This window comes from Canis aureus, chromosome 5 (genome assembly GCF_053574225.1).
Source record: "Canis aureus isolate CA01 chromosome 5, VMU_Caureus_v.1.0, whole genome shotgun sequence".
In the NCBI taxonomy this organism is placed as follows: Eukaryota; Metazoa; Chordata; class Mammalia; order Carnivora; family Canidae; genus Canis; species Canis aureus.
This window is the reverse complement of record NC_135615.1, coordinates 310829-333836: the sequence shown is the minus strand read 5'-3', so window position 1 is coordinate 333836 and position 23008 is coordinate 310829. Positions and strand designations below refer to the sequence as shown.

Below are 23008 nucleotides of genomic sequence, written 5' to 3'. Positions count from 1 at the left end.
CTATGTCACTCACTGGTTCTTCCACCTCGTTAACCCTCGTCGTTAGGACTTCTAGTTTGGATTGCATCTCATTCAATTGATTTTTAATTTCTGCCTGATTAGCTCTAAATTCTGCAGTCATGAAGTCTCTTGAGTCCTTTATACTTTTTTCTAGAGCCACCAGTAGCTGTATAATAGTGCTTCTGAATTGGCTTTCTGACATTGAATTGTAATCCAGATTTTGTAACTCTGTGGGAGAGAGGACTGTTTCTGATTCTTTCTTTTGAGGTGAGGTTTTCCTTCTAGTCATTTTGCTCAGTGCCGAGTGGCCAAAAGCAAGTTGTATTGGGAAAAAGAGAAAAAGAGAGGAGAGAAAGAAGGAAAGAAAAGAGAAAGAGAAAAAAAAGGAAGAGAAAAAAAACGAAAGAAAAAAAAGAAGAAAAAGAGAAAGAAAAAGAAAGGAGAAATAAAAGGGGGGGTGGGGGAAGGAAACAAATCAAAAAGCAAAACAAAACAAGAAAACAAAAAAAAACAAAAAAAAACTAACAACAACAACAAAAAAAAAACCAAAAAAAAAAAAAGAACCACAGGGGAGTATCTTCTGATTCTGTGTTCTTTAAGTCCCTTGGCTTCTCCTGGAAGTTGTCCGTCTAGCTGGTGTTCTGGGGGAGGGGCCTGTTGTGCTGATTTTCAGGTGTTAGCACTTGGGGGAGCTGCTGTGCCCCTGCCTGGTGCAGGGCTCAGTGGGGGTTGTTTACCCCGTGAGGCCGCAGGAGGAACAGCCCCAGTGGCGGGGCAGCTCTGGAAACCTGGATTCAGCTCCGGCAGGAACTCCGTCTGCAGGGCCTGGAGGCTCCGGGGCGGGGCCGCTGATCTGCTCAGCTGGGGCAGGAGCGTCCTCGCTGTCCTGGGCCCTCCCGGTCTCTGCCTGTCCCGGAGGAGGCCGGATCCTGGGCTGTGTCCCGGCGCCCTGTGCTCCGGAGCCTGCGCTGGTGGATTCGCGCTCCCGGGCCGCGCAGCCCCCTCCGCGGAGCCGCCGCCCGAGCTCCCCCCCCCCCCCCCCCCCCCCCGAGCTGCTCCGGGTCCCGCCGTGCGCGCTGCAGCCCTTAGGGAGCTTGGCGCACTCTCCTGGGCGTGCAGTTGCTGTTACTGTCCCGGGGAGCCCGAGGGCATCCCCGCCCTCCTGGGTCCTGCTCCAACTCCCCGCGAGCCCCTTTCCGCCCGGGAAGGTCGGTGCAGCTCCTGCTCCTCCGGGACGGGGCTCTCCTGTCCTGGGGACACTCGCCCCGGCCTCAGCCCGGTTCCTCGTGGGGCCCCTCCCCCTTGGAGCCCTTTGTGTCTTTATTTCTTTTTCCCCGTCTTCCTACCTTGATAGAAGCGCGAACTCTTCTCACTGTTGCATTCCTGCTGGTCTCTCTTTAAATCTCAGGCCGAATTCATAGATTTTCAGGATAATTTGAAGGTTTTCTAGGTAGTTTGGTGGAGACAGGTGATTTGGAGACCCTACTCTTCCGCCATCTTGCTCCTCCTCAATGTTCTTTTAAAAGTAATGGGTTGGACATATAAATCATAGGAGTAATGTTGTACAAAATAGTGAATGAAATATTTATACATTCCATTGAAGCTTAGCATGTGTTCCAGAGGGAGATGTCCTAGAGAGATGGGTCTTCCCCTTTGTTCTGAATCTATTTTTCCAATTGCTCTGACACAGCTGTTGGCTTCACAATCATTCTGAAGTTGATTAGATCAGAAAGCAAAGGCTTGCCTGCTCAGCATGACCAATGATAAACATCAAGGTTGTGGGTATTACAGGCTTGTAGTTTATATATTGAAGTTGTTTTTGGTGTTTTGTGGGTCTCCGAGTGGTTCTCTAAATTTTCATCCTCCTGTATTTATATATCATTTGTAACTGAAAGAGTACAGCATAATGTGCATTGCATACACTTGCATAAACTCTACCAATCAAGTTTGAAAATGGCTGTCAGATTTATGGAGCACAACTACAATTACATTCATACACATGTTCAGCTAAAAAGCAGAAATAGAACCTTGTTACCTTTGTTTTGCTTGTTTTAATAAAACAAAACATTTGAATTTAACTTCAAGGAAGTAAATTGTTACCTGCTGAGAAATTCTTTTGACTTGCTGTTGGAATGATTTAATGTTTCCAAAGCATGATGTAGGTGAGCCTGAGTGCAGATTCTTTTATGTCCAAAGGTCAGAGAGGTTTATAAAAATTCCTAAGAATAATCAGAGATGGGGATCCCTGGGTGGCTCAGCGGTTTGGTGCCTGCCTTTGGCCCAGGGCGTGATCCTGGAGTCCTGGGATTGAGTCCTGCATCGGGCTCCCAGCATGGAGCCTGCTTCTCCCTCCTCCTGTGTCTCTGCCTCTCTCTCTCCCTCCCTCCTTCCATGTCTATCATGAATAAATAAATAAATAAATAAATAAATAAATAAATAAATCTTTAAGAAAAAGAATAATAAGAGATACTATACTAAGTGCTTTGCAATCACTATTTTATTTAATCTTCACAAAAACTCAAAGAGGGAAATACGGTTTTTATTTTCTGTTTTATAGATGTGGAGATTGAGGCTTTTAGATGTCTTCCTGAGATCTGGGTTAGCCTTTAGCACAGGTTCTGACATCAGGTCCATCTGAGAACAAAGCTGCAGGTAGGGTAGTATTTTAGTGAAGTGCTTTTCTTCTTTTTAAAGAATTCTCCCAAGTGAGTATTGGTCTCTGGGTCTCTGTGACTATGAGCTTGGTCTGGAATGATTTGAGGTGGCATGGAGAACCAAACCTGGGTCTTTGCCAGCAACAGCATTGCTTCCACTTGCCTTTCTCAAGTCCCATTGCCAGCTTGGCTCCTTGAATGCTTTATCTTGCCATAGGTACCCAGTCTCGAAATGTAGGCTCTAAAGTCAATGTTATTTTAACTATGTCATCGGGAATAGCCAGCTGAGTTATTGAGTCATACAATTGTAGGGTTGGACATGACCTTATAGACCATCTGATGTAACCTCTCTTTCTCCAGGTGATCAGGCTGGTGGTCTCTAGGGAATGAAGAATTGTTCTAAGTCAAACTAGTGGGGTGGGGGCAGTCTGAATGAGAAACCACATATATTCACTCTTTCAACCATAAGGTATTAGTACACGCCATGTACTTTACCTTGGCAATAGATATTTTCCTCTTGACACTATAGTATACAATGTTGAAACGCCATTAAAGAAATAAATATTGAATAAGATTTTTTTTTACTTTTTAAAAATATTTTATTTTTTTATTCATGAGAGACAGAGAGAGAGAAAGAGGGGGGAGGGAGAAGCAGGCTCCAGGCAGGGAGCCTGACATGGGACTTGATTCCGGGTCTCCAGGATCATGCCCTGGGCTAAAGGCGGCACTAAACCGCTGAGCCACCTGGGCTGCTCAAGATTTTGTTTTTTAATTTTTAGAGAAAGGAGCTGTTTTTCATTTATTTTAAAATCCTTACTTGAAAAACCATTGATCATTCCTCATCAAAAAGAGAAACAGAAAATGAAATCGTTGTCTTAGAATATCCAGCAATAAAGATAAGCTCACAGGAGACCAAGACAACTCTTAAGGGTTTTTTTTTTTCTACTCATTCAAATATTACTACTTTGTAGGAATTTGGGTAAGAATCTGGAGGCTAAATCTCGATACACAGTTCCTTTAAGCTAATATAATTGCAACAACAAAAAAAATGAGGAGTGGGCACAGAGGAGGATATCATATCCTAGATACTGACATTTCAAATAGCAGTAGTTGTGTGTTTCAGATGGGTACAGGCCGATGGGACACATGCCCTATAATAACCAGTACATTGCGGGTGTGTTTTGATGTCCTCTGCTCTTCTCACAAAATTTAAATCTGTTTATATAGTTCTTTGGCACAGTCATAGGACAAGAAGGCTACCTCCCCTGAAAGACCCTTCCTAATCACCAAAACTAAATTTAACCATCCTGTCACTACCAAATGGTTCCCTCTCAGTCAACTCACCTTCCTTATTTTCTGCCTAGTGCTTATGGCTATCTGGAATTGTCTAGTTAGTCTACTTATTTACCTGCTTCTTGCCCATCCCAGCCACTCACATCCAAATGTGAAAGTGGGGATTTCATCGGTTCTGTTCACCACTGTTTTTCTGAGTCCAGCTGGGAGCCTGACACATTACCACCAAGCAATAAATGTCTGTTCAATAGATGCATGAGTTTGCAATGGCACAGACTTGACCTGAAGTATTTTCTCTGAGGGAGATAGAGTAACATAGGGACTGGGGAGGAGAACTTGGAGCTCTAAGTGGCTAAACAGCAAAGTGCGCTGTCCTGAGAATGTCGCGGCACCTCGGGAACCTGCACTTGATCTCCAGAATACCATGGGCTCACATTTCCCTGGACCAGGAGCTGCCCTGCTGAGAGTTCCATAGAGACTCTGGTCTCTTTGCCTACCGAGTCTAAGCATACTTGCATGTAGGTTAGCAGTGGGACAGCAATATGGTAATAATATGTGTGGGATGGATAGAAGGTATGTCTAGAAGGGATACTCCCCTGAGCTGTGAGAATCATCCTGGTGTGACTCAGGATCTGGGATACCCTATTAATTCCCCTTTGACAGATAAATAATAGATACCAGAACATACTCTATGGGATAGTACATTGTTAATTTTATAGTGATTCATCTGTAATCAGGAGTTCTGGGATACTCTCCTATTCTACCATAATTTAGTTATGATTTGATAATATCATTAGTACTTACGGAATACTGAATCTGCTAATATATTAGTAGGGATATTATAATCTGCTATTGTATTAATTTTTAGTTTGAGAAGGGGCATATGTTTTAAAACACAAGTGAAACATGAAAGTGGCATCGGGTTATCTGAAATTTATCATCATGTGTAATATATTTCTAATGTAAAACATATTTAATTAAGATATATCATCCATTGGTGTCAGAACTGGCAAATGATCCTATATATAAAACATATATTTATGAATAACCGTGATATTGATCCCTTCAAATAAAATTGAGAATGTTCTTTTCTTCTTCTCCTCCTCCTCCTCCTCCTCCTCCTCCTCCTCCTCCTCCTCCTTCTTCTTCTTCTTCTTCTTCTTCTTCTTCTTCTTCTTCTTCTTCTTCTTCTTCTTCTTCTTCTTTGCTTTAAAGCATTCCACTTTAGAATGTAAAGTCCTAAGTCCATCTTTAAAGATTTATTTGAAATTCTTGAATTTTTTTTTAAATTTAAGCATCACTGTTTATAGGGCTCATTTGGTGGCAGGCAACAGAGACTATCTTTGGCTAACAGCAGTAGAAGCCATTTATTGAAATGATAAGTAGATTGTGAAATCAAAGGCCTCTCAAAGAAGAGCTGAATTTGAGAGATCAAGGAGCAGGAACTAATGAGGATTCTGTTCAGAGCATCACTGTGATGAGGAAGAAATGTCAACCATTTTGCATCCTGTGGTCACTTAAGACAAACAGTTTTGGGAAATACATCTGATTGGTTCAGCTGAGTCAGATGCCCAGCCCTCCTATGGGTGGGAGACCATCTTTAATAAAAATTTAGAAACACAGAGGGACTTCCCCAGGGAAAAATTAGCATGCTGCCAGCACTAAATAAACATGAGAGAGAGAGAGAGAGATATGCTGGGCAAGCAAAAACACAAATATCCACTATAGTAAATGAGCTAATCCTGTCAGTTTCCCATAATTTGTTCTCAGAAGCATGGGAAATAATCTCTCATACTGATCACATCACCTTGAACAATGATAAAAGAATAAACTTAGATTAAATCTTAGTGTTGATTATGGTACAATACAGCCAGTGCGTTAAAAAGAAATATTAATTGATGGTGACATGGTAGGAAAGTGGAAGGAAATTAATATTTGGAGAGAGCCAAGTGTTATGCTAATTGCTTTGCTGGAGCCTCTCATTTAATATTCATGATGATTACAGGAAGAAGGCATTTTAAACTTATCTTGCTGATAGGGAAACTGAGGATCAGAAAGATTAAGCAACTTCTTTTCAAGGTCACATACTTAATGGCATACAAATAGAACGATGTGGTACAAGTGTTGTATTACTGTCAATACAATTCCAAAGGAAAACAACATGTAATTGTTAGTCTGCCTTGCTGATGTGATGTTGCTGTTGTCACGGATAATTACTACATAACTCCTCTTTGTTGGACCATCATGTTATCTTGAGACCTAATGAAATATAAGCATCTCTTCTCTTTTGCCAGTATTGTTAGGATTATGAATATTACCACCAAATAGTGTTCTCCCTCTCTTATTTTGCTAAAAATCTCAGTTGCCAATTTTTTATTTTAGGCCAGCCATATTATTGGTAAGCCTTTTATTTTAGGTCACGTTTCCTAAAAGCAGGCCTTGGGGGAGACATTTGGGTCTCAGTGATTTACTGTAAGAGTGCTTTTCAGGAAGCAAATGGGAAAAAAATAAATAAATCAGGGAAGTGAGGGAAGCAGAATAGGAAAGAGAAAAGAGTCAAGCAAGGATGTGCTCTCAGGGGAAAACAATCAGCTCTGTCCTGATCTTTGGGGGTCCTGGAACCTAAGTCATATTAGAAAGTATTTCTCTCTGGAAAGTGGGGACTCTGGGTAATTATCCGGAGGCAGGGCAGCTGTGAGCTCTTATGCACAGGAGCTGGGGGATGGGTGTACCGGCTCTATAAAGGGGATCTGGGTTGTTTTGTTTTGTTTTGTTGTTTTGTTTTGTTTTTTAAGATTTTATGTATTTATTCATGAGAGACCTAGAGAGAGAGGCAGAGACACGGGCAGAGGGAGAAGCAGGCTCCATGCTGGGAGCCCAACTTGGAACTGGATCCAAGAATACTGGGGTCATGCCCTGAGCCAAAGGCGGGCACTCAACCACTGAGCCACCCAGACATCCCATATAAAGGGGATCTGTCTACACTCATGTGCATTCAGGAGAAGAAGCATTGCCAGGCACTTCCCTTGGTCAAAGGGGGAGTATCTTTGCTTCCTTTTCCCTCCCTCCTAGTAAGATAAGTCACTAACAAAACTTGCTTACAGGAGGATACAACTCACAGCTGAGCCTGTGAATTTTTGGCAGGAGGGCATGGGTCATTGGATGCCTAAGACAATGTTTAGCCATTGGCTGGGCTCAGACCTGCTGTCATAACACAATGGCATAGTGGCCTCTCCCAGAGGAGACTAGAGTAGCGTAGCATCAGTGCCATGTAGCTATGATTCATGGCCATAGTTAGCAAACCCAGAGTTTAATGATGAAATTTTACAAGAGAAAAATGACACCTTTTTTGTTGTTTTCCTAGCTTTCAGACCTAGCTAAATGTTCATATCTCACTTTTATGATTTAGGAAGATAGCTTTTGTTTATGTCTCTCTCTATTTCTCTTTTCCTTATCTGCCTCTCTTGAATTGAGTTTTGCAAACTGATACACTTTTGTGGTTTAACAAACAAGAAGCTATTTAATATTATTTTAGTGTGCTAACACTGTGGCATTTCTGAGCATGAAGATTTTTAAGGTGGCATAAATAGGTATTTTCTATTTTAGCCTATCTTACTTCCAAAGGATAGCCAGTTTGCATTTATTTTATTTTTACCGAATAAATCTTTCAGTGCCCCATCGTGATCCTCCCATCCCTTTCTCCTTCCCTAGATCATTGTCTTAGTTTAACCCTTATCACTTCTTCCCTGGGATATTGTAATGGGTTGCTGTGTGCCTGTCAAAAGCATAATGGTGATTTACAGAGAAATCAAAGAATACAAGTCCCTTTAATATAAAGAAAAGATGGAAGATATCAACTGCGTGGGAATGGTTTCACAGAGCTGGAGATTCAGAAACATTCACCCCATTGGAGAGACAAATGTCTTTTTTTTCACAGAGGGATCCTGTTGCTGATAATAGGACCTGACGGATGACTGAGAATTTTTCTTTGCCCTTCTCACGTGGAGTCCCATACTCTCTGACCTATCCTGAAAGATGTAGGGGGTCTGGCTTTCCGCCTACTTACCTACTAAGTGCAAGAAATAGAATGACCCCAACACATCTGAGTGTATAAGTAGATTTAATTACAGACCAGTTCCTCTAGAGCCTGCATCCTCCCAGCCTGCAGAGTTTCTGGCACCTTTACTCCCATCGTTCAAATGGTTTTTCCTCCTGCAGATCCACTCCATTCCCTTACATTTTCTATATTGTTGCTAGAATCTTCTTTAACTAAATGTTTATATCATGTTATACATTTTGAGTTTTTTTCTCATCCATTAGTTTTTCACCTAAACTAAAATAATTAATTTAAAAAATTTTTAAAGAAATCTATGTCATTTTCCTACTTATCTTTCTCCGGTTCTCCATCATGTAATTGATCGAAAATTCTATGTAATTCTATGTATGTGCATATGCACAGACACACATTCATCTTGTACCAATTTGCAACTTATTCCCTCTTAGCACATTACGTGCACATTTGTGAACACAACATGTTTCTCAAACCTCTTTTAACTAAACATGACATTTTCTCTCTGGTTCAGCCTTACCCCTTGTCTACCTGAGCAAATCTCAGCCACTTTCATGTCTTCATGATTGAACCCAAATTTAACTCTCTCAACAGAGCTTTCAGTGACTTCCCAGCATCATTATTCACTCTTCTCTCCGGTATTTCTTAGCACCCTTCATCTATGTGCATTTTACTAATTTGTGATTGTTCATTTACGTATCTGTTTCCCCCTGAGGCCGTGAGGGCAAACGTGTAAATCCCTAGGTCTGGTTCCCTAAGGCTCAACTGGTTGTTTTCAGACGATGATGCTGGCCAAACATCTTGTAGAAACCAGTAGAAAACCTCACCCAGCCGAAATCTGAGCAAACATGCTCTTAGGCAGGGCTGTCTAGAAGCACTTGTGATTCGTGTAGAAGTGACTCACTGAAGGTGTGCTCTCACGGAAAAGCTTTGAGTCAGGGAAGCTGAGTAGGACGGGGAGGCGTTAGGCAAGGGCCTGCTTTCAGAAGTCCAGTTTAGCTTTCTCCCTGGGGAAGAAGCTCTGAAGCAGTTGCATCGCCTGCCTGTAGGCAAAAGAGCTGGGATTGTCTACTCTGGTCACGTGCGTGCACCCACCCCCCACCCCAGGGGGGCAGATAGTTGTAACCTCCCAGGCTACTCTGGGTAAAGGGGGTTTTTTAGACCAAAGCACGCCTCCAGAAAAGAGAAGGGCCTGGGGACAGGAATTTAATAAAGGAGATTAGCAGAGTCAGGATCGGCATCTGCTCCACATACTCAGATATTTCATGCCAAAGAAGGCAGTTGTTCTCATTGGTTGAAAGCTTGCTTTTTGTCAGGCGAAGTGCTAAGTACCCTCGCGTGTGGGACCGGGGACCCATCTGTCCTGGAATATAGTTAACCAACTTTCGGCCAGGTATAATATCATACGACAAACCTAGTTAGTGAGCCAGGGAAACAGTGTCTGTTCCTATAGTTCATTGAATTCAAGAAACAACGATTACAAGAAACATCATCATTTTATGTTTTATCACTCCAACTGGGAAGGAGAACAAAAGGCATCCTATTAAGCTAGTGTGCGGTACTTTCATATCATCCATTATGTGACACAACCTGCTCTCAGAGATGCGGAAATGAAAATTTTAAAAAAAAGTGCGCATGAAATATGGAAATTTATGAATATTGATGACCAAATGACAAGTAGAAAGATGTTTATATTTAGAATTTCACAATATTAGATTATTAATAAGTTTAATCTCTTAGAAATAAATTCTATAATGGGTTATTTAAAATGATTATTACTAACTTTATTTTATTTTATTTTAAGATTTTATTTATTTATTCATTAGAGATGCAGAGACATAGGCAGAGAGAGAAGCAGACTCCACGCGGGGAGCCCGATGTGGGACTCGATCCTGGGACTCCAGGATCACTCCCGGGGTCGAAGGCAGGTGCTCAACTGCTGAGCCACCCAAGGATCCCGATTATTACTAATTTTAAAATAATATAGTACATGCAAGTGTTTGTAAGAATTATATGTACTTGTGAGTTGATCAGAGGGATGGACTTTTGATAGAATTTACAAATAATTTTTGAAACTTATATCTAATTGAGGGCAATTATATGATGTTCTCATACACAATCATTATGTGTCCTAAGAAAAGATTAATTACATTTATCAATTGTTACTCAATGACTACTATGATTTGCAAGAATGATATATATGGTATTGAAAATAGTGTTATCACCTGCATACTTAAAAAATCTGCAGCGTATAACATACAACCAGTGAGACTATTGATAATTTCAAGATTTTTAAATAAATGGGACCACTCATGTGTACTTTTGTATGACACACCATCTTTCATTCCTACCCATTGCTTGCCTGGCACCTGCCACATTTCTAGAGGTCAAAAGCCAAGGACAACACCATTAATTCAATAAAAACAAGAGTTTTAGTTGGTGTAATGGCCCTTCTATCTCAGATTTGTGTTTTTCTAATTTTCCAATATTAGTATGAACATTATAGTATTAGTTATAATGTTTATGTTAGTGTGAACATTATAAATATTAACAATGAAACATTTTTTGAGTGAACATTCTTTGAGCAACAGCCAAATGAAATGAAACAGTCATGCTCTTTATGATTTGGTTCAGTTAGTTAATTGAAATATGAGAGATTTCTTTATTTAGTCTTTGTTAAAAAGGGCTTATTGCCTTAGCCAGCTAGTTGCTATTACCAAAATTAAAAACTATATAAATTATATAAAGCTATCCACCGAGGCTAGAGTAAAAGTGATTCTCCCTCCTACGGACGGAATGATGTCTTTGGTTGAACTGCCAGATACAAAATAACAGCACGAGATAAATTATTTTCTGGACTATTATTAAAGGATTAAAGGTAGGTCCCATATTTCTGCTGACCAGACTCATTTTCTCCTCCATGGTTGGTATGTCTTTGCTCGATTTTGAGTTGTTTATTACAGAGGAAATTGCTGCAATATTAAATAAAGCAAAGAGTGGCAAAGGATGAATCTCATATATGGTTTTTGTTTGTTGGCTTGGTTTTATTTACCATTGTCAGAGAGTCAGGTCGGAGATATTTTGCAAATTATCAAAATTTTCAGTGGGTTAATACCTTAACTGACTTTAAAAATACTTAAAAGCAGATTTAAAGATGGGTTCAAATGCACTTGGTCATTAACATTTTTAGAGCTGAAAGTCTGAGTCTTCAGAATGTTTTCTGCCATGTGTGAGGGTAGGAGGACTCGTAACAGAGAAAAAGTTTCATCGTATAGTATGTCCTTAGATATAAGCTTCAATTTTTCTCCTAAGAAACACTATCTTAAAAGAAAGCCCAAAGGATAACCTTTTAAGAGAATGTGAGAGCATCTCTCTGCTGGACCATTCGACTTGGCCCATGATGGAATCATATCATAGAAAAATTGAATAGCTTCAGATGTTATGAAATTGGGTCATCTCCTACCATCGTGACTGATCAGAAACTACACCAAAATCAGTGGGAGTGAGGAAAACCCATGGAAATAACTGAAGAGCTTAGAGATGCTTTACTGGGTATTTGATTCAATGATAGTTTAAACAGATAATCTTCTTTAGTTGTTCTTTAGTGTGAGTCCAGAAGAAATTTACTTTCCAGGCTAAGAGCAAGAGAAATGAAATGAGTAGTAGTATACATTTTTCTTTTTACTAATTATTTTCTAGTTTTTATAAATAATAGGGGAAACAGAGATCATTTACAGAAGAAAATAAAAATCACTTTTATTCCTACTATCCTGTGATTCATTCATCCAGTAGCAGGTGCTACATGCCAGCATTATTCTAGAAACTGAGGTGAAAGCCATAACTGCTAAAGACATTTCTGCCCTCATGCAGCTGACAGTCTCACGGGGGGGGGGGGAGTAAAATAAAGTGGGATCTTTACATTGCTCACAATGTCAGAGGGCATGGTTCACATTCTACTTTATGAGAATCTCATTCCCTGTAACTTTGCAACATGGCCCCAAGAAAGTAAGTTGTGGAATCTTGCTTACAGGAGGGAGGAAGAGGGTGTTTGGGGTAATGGCTAGGCTGCTAGGAAAGGAGGCATTAAAGACTTGAAGATGGTGCTATTGAAAGGAAGGGTGTTCTAGGCAGCAGGAACAACCTGTGCAAATAGAAGGGGATGTTTGGCAAGTCTGAAGACTGGAAAGAAGACCAGTCTTATCTTACTAGATTCTGTACAAGGATGATAGCAGGAGAAATATGTAAAGTAATAAAGAGGTTTATGAAATGAGTATGATATGCAGCCACCGGAGAGTTTTGAGCAGAGGAATCTGACTCACATTTTTAAAAGCTTACTCTAGCTGCTGTGTAGTGGATAGACTATGAGAATGGAAGCCAGGAGGCCTATTAGGAGGCTAATGCACTAATCCAGGTGAAAAATGATGGTGCTTCTGACCGGGGTATTTGCAGTGGTGAATAGAGTATAGGTTCTGGAAATATTTGGAATGAAGGGCCAATTAAATTTCTTTTCTCATAACATGTAAAATAGAAAGAAAAATAAAGATAACTTTGGGATTTTTTTTTGGTTATTATTACCATAATGGAGTATATCTTTCTACTACTTTTGTATGGATTTATGTGTGTGCTGTATGTATAAAATATTGTGAAGTTGTAATCCAATACCCCTGACTCATGTATGCACTTTTTCATTCACTTAATACAACATATATCATGACATGAGGATATTCTGCATCATATTCTGCATCCTTGAATATTTAGTTGAGAATATGGTATTTAAAATGAAAGTTATATAGCATTCCACAAATAGAATATATTACCCAATACATGGAACTGAGAACTGGGTTGTGTGCCATCAGAGATTGAGGGGTGACCTACAGAAGTCTTTCAGAGAAAGGACCAGCTTATGCATGCTATGCTCCTATCTTGCCACTCTAGAGCCCCTTTGCCTGGAGATTTGCTGAGCAGTGTACTCCTCAAGTTTGTGAGGAAGCCAAGAGTTAGCTGATCAGAGCTCTGTTCTTTGACAGGCAAGGATACCCTTGTTCTGAGGTCAAAGTCTGAGGTCAGGGTACCCCGATCTCCCTTCAGCACTGACTGGGCTATGCTAGCATAACACAAGCCTAGGAAGGCTGCTCACGAAGGTGTCTGCTACCTTAGTCTTCCCAGAGATGCTGCTAGAGTCCAGACATACACTACCATCACTGTCTCCACACAGGCAGTGAGTGTGATCTAGGTTCTGCTGGAACCTCATTCTTATTTATCTTAGACAGTTTTTTTCCCTCTCACTTCCCTGTCACTGTGGTGTGGTTGCCTTTCTTTTAATCTGGCATATTTACACCAAAATGACCAGAAATCATGCCTGCTCTCTGGTACATCTATATGGTTCCTAGCGTGTCCTTTTCCCAAGTCAAATATAGGCTTTTTCATAGTTTCATGTGGGTGATTATGTCCACATATTCATATCACCATTTTGCCTGAAAGTCTCTAAAACAGTGTGTGTCGGGGATCCCTGGGTGGTGCAGCGGTTTGGTGCCTGCCTTTGGCCCAGGGCGCAATCCTGGAGACCCGGGATCGAATCCCACGTTGGGCTCCCGGTGCATGGAGCCTGCTTCTCCCTCTGCCTATGTCTCTGCCTCTCTCTCTCTCTCTGTGTGACTATCATAAATAAATTTTTAAAAAATTAAAAGTAAATAAAAAATAAAACTCTGTGTGTGTGTGTGTATCTGTCTCAACCAGAGCATTAGATGGGAGCTCCAAGTCACATGGTAATGTACTTCTTAAGTTATTGTTGAATAATTACATTACCTTATTTCCTTGTGGCTTTTAGATATGCTTTTATGAGTATTTCTGGCACTCAAGATAAATTTTAATCAGAATTGAAACACATTTTATTAATTAGATAGTATTACAAGTTATAGGATGTGTCTTAAGTTGAGACTTGCCTTTTATTTCATAGTAGAGAGATAGATACTGTTCAGATTTCAAGACATACACAGCTACACAGTGCATCCTGGAAAATGAAGGTCTTGCCTAGAGGGAAATAGGTGAAAAAGAAAATATGACCTCCTTAGACTTACTGTGGGCATCAGAGTTATGACAGAAAGATGCCTACACAGGATTAGGTCCCATTGGCTTCTACTCTGATGCAGCTCAATGTTTAGCAATGGAATGCCTGCTTTTTAGGCACTGTGTCTAGGCTCAGAAGAACCAACAATGAATAAAACATAAACTCGGGGATCCCTGGGTGGCGCAGAGGTTTAGCGCCCACCTTTGGCCCAGGGCGCGATCCCAGAGACCCGGGATCGAGTCCCACGTCGGGATCTCTGCATGGAGCCTGCTTCTCCCTCTGCCTGTGTCTCTGCCTCTCTCTCTCTCTCTCTCTCTGTGTGTGTGACTATCATAAATAAATTTTTTAAAAAAAGAAATCAATCTAAAAAAACATAAACTCTAGTCTCATGGGATTTACTCTCTATTTAGGAGAAAGATAGTAAACACCTACATACCATGTCAGGTGGTTATAAGTGCCAAATATGTGGAAAGTAGGGTAAAAGGCTACAGAGTGAGGTAAAGGTACTATGTTATGTAAGAGGATCAAGGAAAACCTCTTTAATAAGGTGGCATATGGGTAAGAAAACTATAAGAAGCAAGGAATTAAGCCCTGAGGCTATCTAGAGAAAGCTTGTTTCAGGCAGAGGGAAGTCAAGTGCAAAGGCTCCCAGGTGTAAGTATTCTGGCTTCCTGGAGAGACAGCAGGGAGGCCAGTGTGAATGTAACAGTGAGCAAGGTGAGCAAGGTAGGAGGGTCACAGTGGGTCTTGAATCCTTTCTTGCCTGCCATACTACCATTACTACTTTGGTCTTATAGATCTTGAAGATGATTATATCTTTCAGAACTCCCTTTTAGAACAGAAATGCCCCCAAGGAGAGCAAGACCTTAAACTCATTATCATTATGATGTTAATTTTTCAGTTAACTTTTTAGAGATTCATGGATAACCAGCACACATTTGATTAAAAAGGAGTGTCTAGCTGGTAAATTAAGGAAGGACAATGTTATCGGGGAAGAGAGCGTGATAATGTAGGTGAGAAGATAACGAAACAAGTTTAATTTATATTGGAGACAATTGCTTCTTGCCTCCCTGAATATAGTTCCTCTTTAAGTCCCCCTTTCTTTTCAGGAGGACTCCACTTCTTGTCCACAGCACATGTTCCATTCTCCAGCCATATGCCGCTGTTTGGAGCCAATGATCTTTTGCCTAGGCTCAGAGGGAGGTGTGTCTTACGTAGTCTAAACCAATCATTACCCTTCCATCTGCATCAGTGAATGAGTTAGGAAATTGCACGTGACCCGTTTTGTCCAATGAACTGTGAGGAGCAGACTGTTGGGGGTAGGAGCCTTTAGTAAGATTTCTTACATTTTTAAAAGATACCAGAGGAAGAAGAAACTACTTGAGGTGGGCGATTATAACATGGCCAACACTGCTGTGGTCATCTTGTGACCATGAGGCTAGATATCAACACACAGAAGATGGCTTGTCATGGTCATGTGGATGACCCAGACACTGCCCACTGATGGATATCTGGCCCTTGTTGCAGAAAGGAATCCCAGAATCCACACTGAGGGGGGGGGATTTCAAAACATGTATATATGAAATATATATAAATATAAGGTTATACATAACAAACATTAAAAAACCTTATACATCCGTAACAGAGAATTACAAAATATTATGATTATATATTATGCCCCCATTAAGTGCTGTGTTCAAAGAAAATGTTCATGGTATGTTGTCAGAAGAAGGAAGTGCACAGAAATACAATATTTTTTCTAGATCTCACATATATGGACAGGGACAACACAGAGAAAGAAAGAAATATATATTCATTATTCATAGGAAAAACTAGAAACAAATAGAGCAAATATTAATAGCTGTTACCTCTGTGTGATAGGATCAGAGATGTATTTTTTAAGCGCAGCTTTTATTTATTTTTAATTTTTTTTAATTTTTATTTATTTATGATAGTCACACACAGAGAGAGAGAGAGGCAGAGACACAGGCAGAGGGAGAAGCAGGCTCCATGAACTGGGAGCCCGATGTGGGATTCGATCCCGGATCTCCAGGATCGCGCCCTGGGCCAAAGGCAGGCGCTAAACTGCTGCGCCACCCAGGGATCCCAAGAGATGTATGTTTAATGTAATTTTTATACAATTGTTTTAATGCAATTTTGCATTTTATAGTGAGAAAGTAGAGCTTTTACAGTCTTATAAAAATCTTCAATTTTATGAAAATCAAAGGATGATCCATGTCCCTCATGGGTCTTCTCTAATACTACTTTTAAGGTACTACAGTCCTTTCCATGAACTGAAAGACTGGTCCCTCAGCTCACCTTAGGCCCACTCTGGCTACTATATTAGGCACTGGCCTCAATTTGCCCTTAAAGAAGCCAGAGGTCTAAACACCGGTGTCTTCAAAACTGCTGAGAATTCCCTGCATTTCTCTATCTAGTGTGGCCAACAGGGTAGCCCTCCAGTGAGTATGAGGCAGTCAACTCAAAGATGGCTTGGCCCTCCTCTGTGGCAGCCCGTCCTTGGCTTCATGATGTGCATAGTCATTACATGGTGGACCCAAGTCTTCATCAGGCTGTATTCTTAGGTTAGGACACTACCCATTGATGATCTACACTAAGCAGGGATGGCAGAGACAGGTGCTACTGCAAATATGTTTTTTCCAAGGGCCAAGAGAGCAAAAGACTTAAGCATGCAAGTGGCATTGCTAAGGTTGCTGCATAGTACAAATTAGGATTCAAGTCAGCTTGAGTCATACAGAGGCTTGGGGCCTCTAAGCTAATTTATGATGACCTGCAGAGGCTAAAATGAGGCAGAATCTGGACTGTCCTACTAATTATGAGACTCTGGGAATGCCTCTTGAGCCATTGGTAAGGTAAGATATTTAGAGCTAAACTAATATAGTTAGAATACATCAAGGCACAATCTTAGTTCTCCTCCTTTTTCCTGGCATAAATATAGCATATAATCTGTCAGCCTATATATATATCAGAGTGGTCTTGGTGTATGGCTTATCTGTCCTATGATAGGGAAAGAAAATGAATGGTGGGGGAATAGGTACTCTATGTGTTCATATGTGGATAGTCTGCTGGTGTGACTGTCAGCATGGTGATGTCCTAAGTCATTAGAGTCTGGATTCCCCCAAATTCGGAGCCTGAGGCAAGGGGGCAGATAGTCCATTTGAGAGGTGATTCCCTGAAGCAGGAGCAAGGGAGTGGGAAGATGGGAAGGAGAAATGTCCAATACAATGGTGTGTTATCAAGGTCACTGAGAAAAAGATTACAGAAAAAGAAAAAAAAACTGAGGTTGGTCAGTGGGATTCAGTTTTATGGAGATATGCAGAGAAGGTATGGAAGGACTTCCAGGATTGTCTGCCTGAAGTCTGGAAGGCAGGAGCATTTCTCTACTAGTCCCTATCTTCCACTGGTTTACTGTTGGTTTGGTGCACTCACCTTGAATCTGCAGACCAGCATCTCTGGCAGTCACCTCTGAGAGATGGTATTGGTCGTTTGCAAGGTGAGCCTATGCTTGCACGTAACTGTTCCTAGAGCTCAGGTAGCCAAGGGATGTGACTTTGGGGCCACCAATGTTCCTGGAGTTTTAAGGTGTACCTTAAAAAACTATACCTTGACCTGCAGTCCTTAAATTGCATTTTGGGTCTTAGAGCTAAAGATTAAATAGGTTTGTCTACGTAGTCTATATTTTAATCCATTAGTTAAGTACCTACTATGTTCTAGGTGCCAGGGAAACAGAAACGGATAGGATACCTTCTAAGATTCCAGTTTGTTACAGGAGATAAGCTCTTTACAGTTAAATGTATTACCTACTCAAATAAGATATGCATAGAATGCCTAACATGGTATTTTTGTGGGGAAAGCTGTTTTTATTCCCAACTAAAAAGGACCCCCCAGAGGGAGGTAAGAGTTGGTATACCCAAACACACACACCCCTATACGTGCATGGAAGGATGTGTGCACATACCCATGTGCCCCCGTGTGTACATGTATTTGTGTGTAAAATTCTTTGAGAAAAGGAATGATTGCTTTATGTGAATTATTTATCCTTATTGTCAACATTCAAATCTAGAAGCATTATAAGATTCATGGAATGCAAAATGATCACACAATAGATTGGTTTTAGTGAGCATGTATTTTCTTTTCCATTCATATTGATGCTTTGGATGCTTTTATATTTTTGGTTCTGTGAAAGTTATGTTCATTGAGAAAAATAAAAATAAAAAGCATCCAAGAAGCTTATTCCTATGTTAGAATTTGTATTCAGCTGAAGAAAACCTTTGCACCTGCCACTAAAATGTATCCACTTCTGGGGTGGAATGCACCAGCTGTTCCCCAGCCTCCATCGGCACGCCAGGCAGTTCAGGACCGAGAAGGAGGCACCATATTCCAGGCAGATTAAACTGGTGGGGAAATTTCAAGTCGACAGAATGCAATTACCCAAATTGAAATTAGGCCAGGGGCATATCAGGAGGCCCTTCCCATCTGTTGGGTAAAAGGATCACCAGATATTTAACAAGGGCAAGTGGTCAGGATCTCAGTTCTAGGAGACACTTAAAAAGCAGGCACTTAGGGGATCCCTGGGTGGCGCAGCGGTTTAGCGCCTGCCTTTGGCCCAGGGCGCGATCCTGGAGACCCGGGATCGAATCCCACATCGGGCTCCCAGTGCATGGAGCCTGCTTCTCCCTCTGCCTGTGTCTCTGCCTCTCTCTCTCTCTCTCTCTCTGTGACTATCATAAATAAAAAAAATAAAAATAAAAAGCAGGCACTTAAAAATGCTAAAGGAAAACTGTACCTGGCATAAAAATCATATCCCTTCACTGGAAAATAAATAACATTAGGCCTTGAGAAGATCAGCCTTTTTCTGCTCTGGGAGGAAAGAAATGTTTATGGATGGGGTGGTTAAATATTTCTACATCAGCTTCTCTTAGCAAGGACATGGTATAATGGACAATTGGTTATCCTGGGTTTGACAAAAAGAGATTTCCCAAACCAAACATATTGAATCGAATACATTTATCCCTGGTCAAAATGGATAGATCCTCCCATTAAGACCTTACAGAATAACACTGTTTGATTTTTCCAGGGACCTTGACACAACATTGTTTCTTTACCAGGAAACTAATTTTTAAAGTTTTCAGCAAAAATAAGTAAGCTGGATCTGGACACCAGATCCCATTTCAGAACCATCTTTGGTTTCCCATTGTCAAAACCACCAGATCCACAGGTCCACATTAGCACAGTGGTCCCTGACTGTTTCCCTCTCTCTGGACACCTGTGTACCTTTCTCTCAGGAGGGGAGAGAAAACTCTGTCTTAATCTTAAAATCAGAATGAACCCAAGCATTGGCATGAGCCTCCCACCCCCTAGTCAGAGAGAGATGAAGAATGGGCATCTGACCCCAGATGGTTGGATGGCATTCTAGGACATTGAGAAATAGACGGGCTTCCCTATGGCCCTTTTAATAATATGTCCTCCTTTATAGACCAAGAGAACTCAATGTTTTCAGCCTAAGGTCTGGGAGGGGAGGAAGAAAGAGGCATCTCTGGGCGAGATGTCTCCTTTTCCAGATGCTGCTTTTTTGGAGACTTGCTGACACTGGGTTCCTATGGGCCACTCCCCAAAGCAATGTACCAGGGAGTCTCTTCTCTGTGCCTTCCCTGGGAGGGACTGTTTAATGCCATGCAGCTAATCCTGACAAGCTCTCAATTCTCTTTCCTACTGAATTTGGAGAGGAAGGAAAAGAGATGAGCTGGTAAGGGGTCTTATTCAGCATTGTTATTTTTTTCCTTTGTTGGAGTGGTTCACTTTTAACTCTCTTTGCTAGCCAAGAGGTGACATCCTGGGGACCCTGACAGTACGGCCACTCCTGGAAGGGGTAAGGCAAGGTTAACTGACAAATTTAGCACAGCTGCCCATTGGGGGGTTGGGGGAGAGCTACAGGCAGGCCATGTACACACTGAGTTACTTGCAGCATCTCTGTCCCTCCTCCCCTGCACACACATATGTACCTGTCATTGCAGCAGTTAAGGTAGGAGAGCAGTAATCCAAAAGTCTAGGGATTTCACACTGGTTTCTCCCATTCTGCAATGCCAAGCCTTCCTGGACAGTGTCCTAAAAATGAGCTCAGTGTGACCTAATGGTCCATCCTAGTCATAAGTGACCATTGTTCTTAACTCTGAACAGGTGTAAACATTTGCTTGCACTTGCTGAATTCTGACCTGAGCTGCTTACCTTTTTTTTTCTTTCTTTCTTTCTTTCTTTCTTTCTTTCTTTCTTTCTTTCTTTCTTTCTTTCTTTCTTTCTTTCTTTCTTTCTTTTTCTTCTTCTTCTTCTTCTTCTTCTTCTTCTTCTTCTTCTTCTTCCTTCCTTCTTCTTCTTCTTCTTCTTCTTCTTCTTCTTCTTCTTCTTCTTCTTCTTCTCCTTCTCCTCCTCCTCCTCCTCCTCCTCCTCCTCCTCCTTCTTCTTCTTCTTCTTCTTCTTCTTCTTCTTCTTCTTCTTCTTCTTCTTCTTCCTCTTTCTTCTTTTTTTTTCTAATTAGCTAGAACCAATTTCTTTGTTTTGTTTTCTATCTTGATAATTTGTGAATAACGAAGTTTTTTTCTCACAGAGGAAAACAGAGAGAGAAGTTATTAGTTAATGTTGATCCAGAACTCTGCAAATGTTAAAACTTGACATTATTATTTAGAGGTTTGGTTTGTACTAATTACCTCTCAGTTTTACTTGCCCTATATAACAAGATAGCTTCTGCAAATTTTATGGGAAAGCCAGTTTTCTGAAAGGATGAAAGTTGTTGGAGCAGGGAATGAAATAGGCGCTAAGTTTTATTTTCCACTAAATAATTCTCCTCAAGGTGGGTAAACTTTCAGTAGTTAAATTGCTAAAAATGAAGATTCTACACTACAAGAGCAGATCTTCAGGAGACAATTATATGTCTGTGTTCATAGCATTTATGAGTGTCAGTAAACAGTCAGTACATTTATGTTCCCCCCATTACCTTCGGTCATAAACTTCCTTAAAGAAAAACGAATAATTATGTTTCCTGACTGCAGAATGAGCATCAACATTCAAATACTGAAAGCCCTGGGTGGGATGGATGGTACACCTAGACTTCCAGGGATTGAGCTGTTTTCGAGGCATTGGCTAGAGTGTCAGGCTAACTGCTTGGCCTTGATTTAGTGCCATTCACAGAGATGTCATCTCTAGAAGGTAAATCATAATTTGTGGGGCTATTTTTGGACTTGGGGCCTCCCAGCCTACAGCTGTTGGGAATGGCTGGGCATCACATAAAGCCCCTGGCTGAAGCGTGTCAAGCTTGTGCTATTGGCCTGAAGCTCGCCATCCACCCCAGGGGCCAGCCAGTGTATCCCTGGAGCTAAAATGATGCGGTGTCATTGGAGTTTAACAAGCATATCCCGGCATCGTGGACTATTGGAGTTAGGAAACGACCTTAGATGACCTCATTACAACCTGCATTTTACACAAGAGGCTTTGGCTGGGGAATCATTCTATCCAGGGTCCCAACCAACAAGTCTCATATCTCCTGGCTTTGGGTTTGGTACTCTTAAATATTGTCCTTGGGGTCAGGAAGGTGACATAGGTTAGAGGGTAAGGAATAGATTTTTAAAAAGTGAGTTAGGAAGACAAAAGTAAATTTGAGAGAATTGCATTTTTCCTTTGTAGTTCATATGAGTTTCATTATTCCTTGTATCTCAATCAGAAAACACATCGATGCAACTTCTCCACCACTAGAAATGTGCAAATGGAAATGAAAGGAAATAAGACAATTGAATATTTTCTAGATCAGCACTTTTCAAACTGTCATGAAAGACAGGTTTTTGTTTATTTCTAATTGACCTCAGCTGATATCTCTGTAATGTGCGATAGAAATTACTAGAAAAAATGAAGTGTAGACTTTCAAAATACAAGTCCAAACTTTTATTTCTTGGAGACAAGAGACATAAACTTCTGCTGACAAATTACTATACAGTTGCTAGACACTTATTCTTGATCGCAGTACACACTGATCATGGACACAGGAGAACTGCCTTGGTCTCCTTTTCTCTATTATTTTGTGCTTTTGTCTGGTTCTCTAGGTTGCAACTTTCTGATATCAGGGATAGGATCTAGGCATCTGTCATTTTTGATAGGTACTTTATTGCGTTGAATAACAACTTAAGAAAAAATTTAAATGTTTCCTCGTGTAAAAGGAAAAAAAAAAACAAGTTTACAATCATAAAAAAAAAAAAAACAAAAAACCCAGAGATCAGTGTATGGATTCTTCTTAAGAGACTTAAAATGGGGATATTTTTGGTTTACGTGGTTTGAGTGTAAAGAGGATTGAATATATTAAGCATTTCCGTTGTCATTAAGTTTGAACTTTCTACCAATTCTTATATCCTCTAAAAGACCTGTAGACCTTCTAAGTGCATCAATTAGGATTAAGTTTGTTAGCTTTAGGAAATAAAAAGTATGTAACACCCAGGTACATTTAAGTCTCAGATAAGCATTGAGTGCTTTTTAAAAGTATGGCCCAGATATTTCATGAGAAGTGCCATGTGCAATATTTGGGCGGGACATAATTTGTATTAAAAATGTATTAATCGGGATCCCTGGGTGGCTCAGCGGTTTGGCACCTGCTTCCGGCCCAGGGTGTGATCCTGGAGACCCGGGATCGAGTCTCACATCGGGCTCCCTGCATGGAGCCTGCTTCTCCCTCTGCCTGTGTCTCTGCCTCTCTCTCTCTGTCTGTGTCTCTCATGAATAAATAAATAAATAAATAAAAATCTTTTTAAAAAATGTATTCATCGTTTGTCTGAAATTCAAGTTTAACTGGATATCTTGTATTTTATCCAGTAATTCTTCTTTTTTAATTTCTTTTTTTAAAATTTTTTAATTGAGATATAGTTGACA

General features: G+C 40.7%; 1 long non-coding RNA gene across 1 annotated transcript in view; it reads right to left on the bottom strand.

The window, feature by feature from the left end:
* Nucleotides 1-13921: 13921 nt before the first annotated feature.
* The window catches only part of LOC144313297 (uncharacterized), a 62407-nt gene continuing 53320 nt past the window's right edge, over nucleotides 13922-23008 (bottom strand). The window contains exon 3 of the long non-coding RNA XR_013378978.1: nucleotides 13922-14046. This is a non-coding gene — a long non-coding RNA (uncharacterized LOC144313297). The remainder of the gene's footprint in view (nucleotides 14047-23008) is intronic.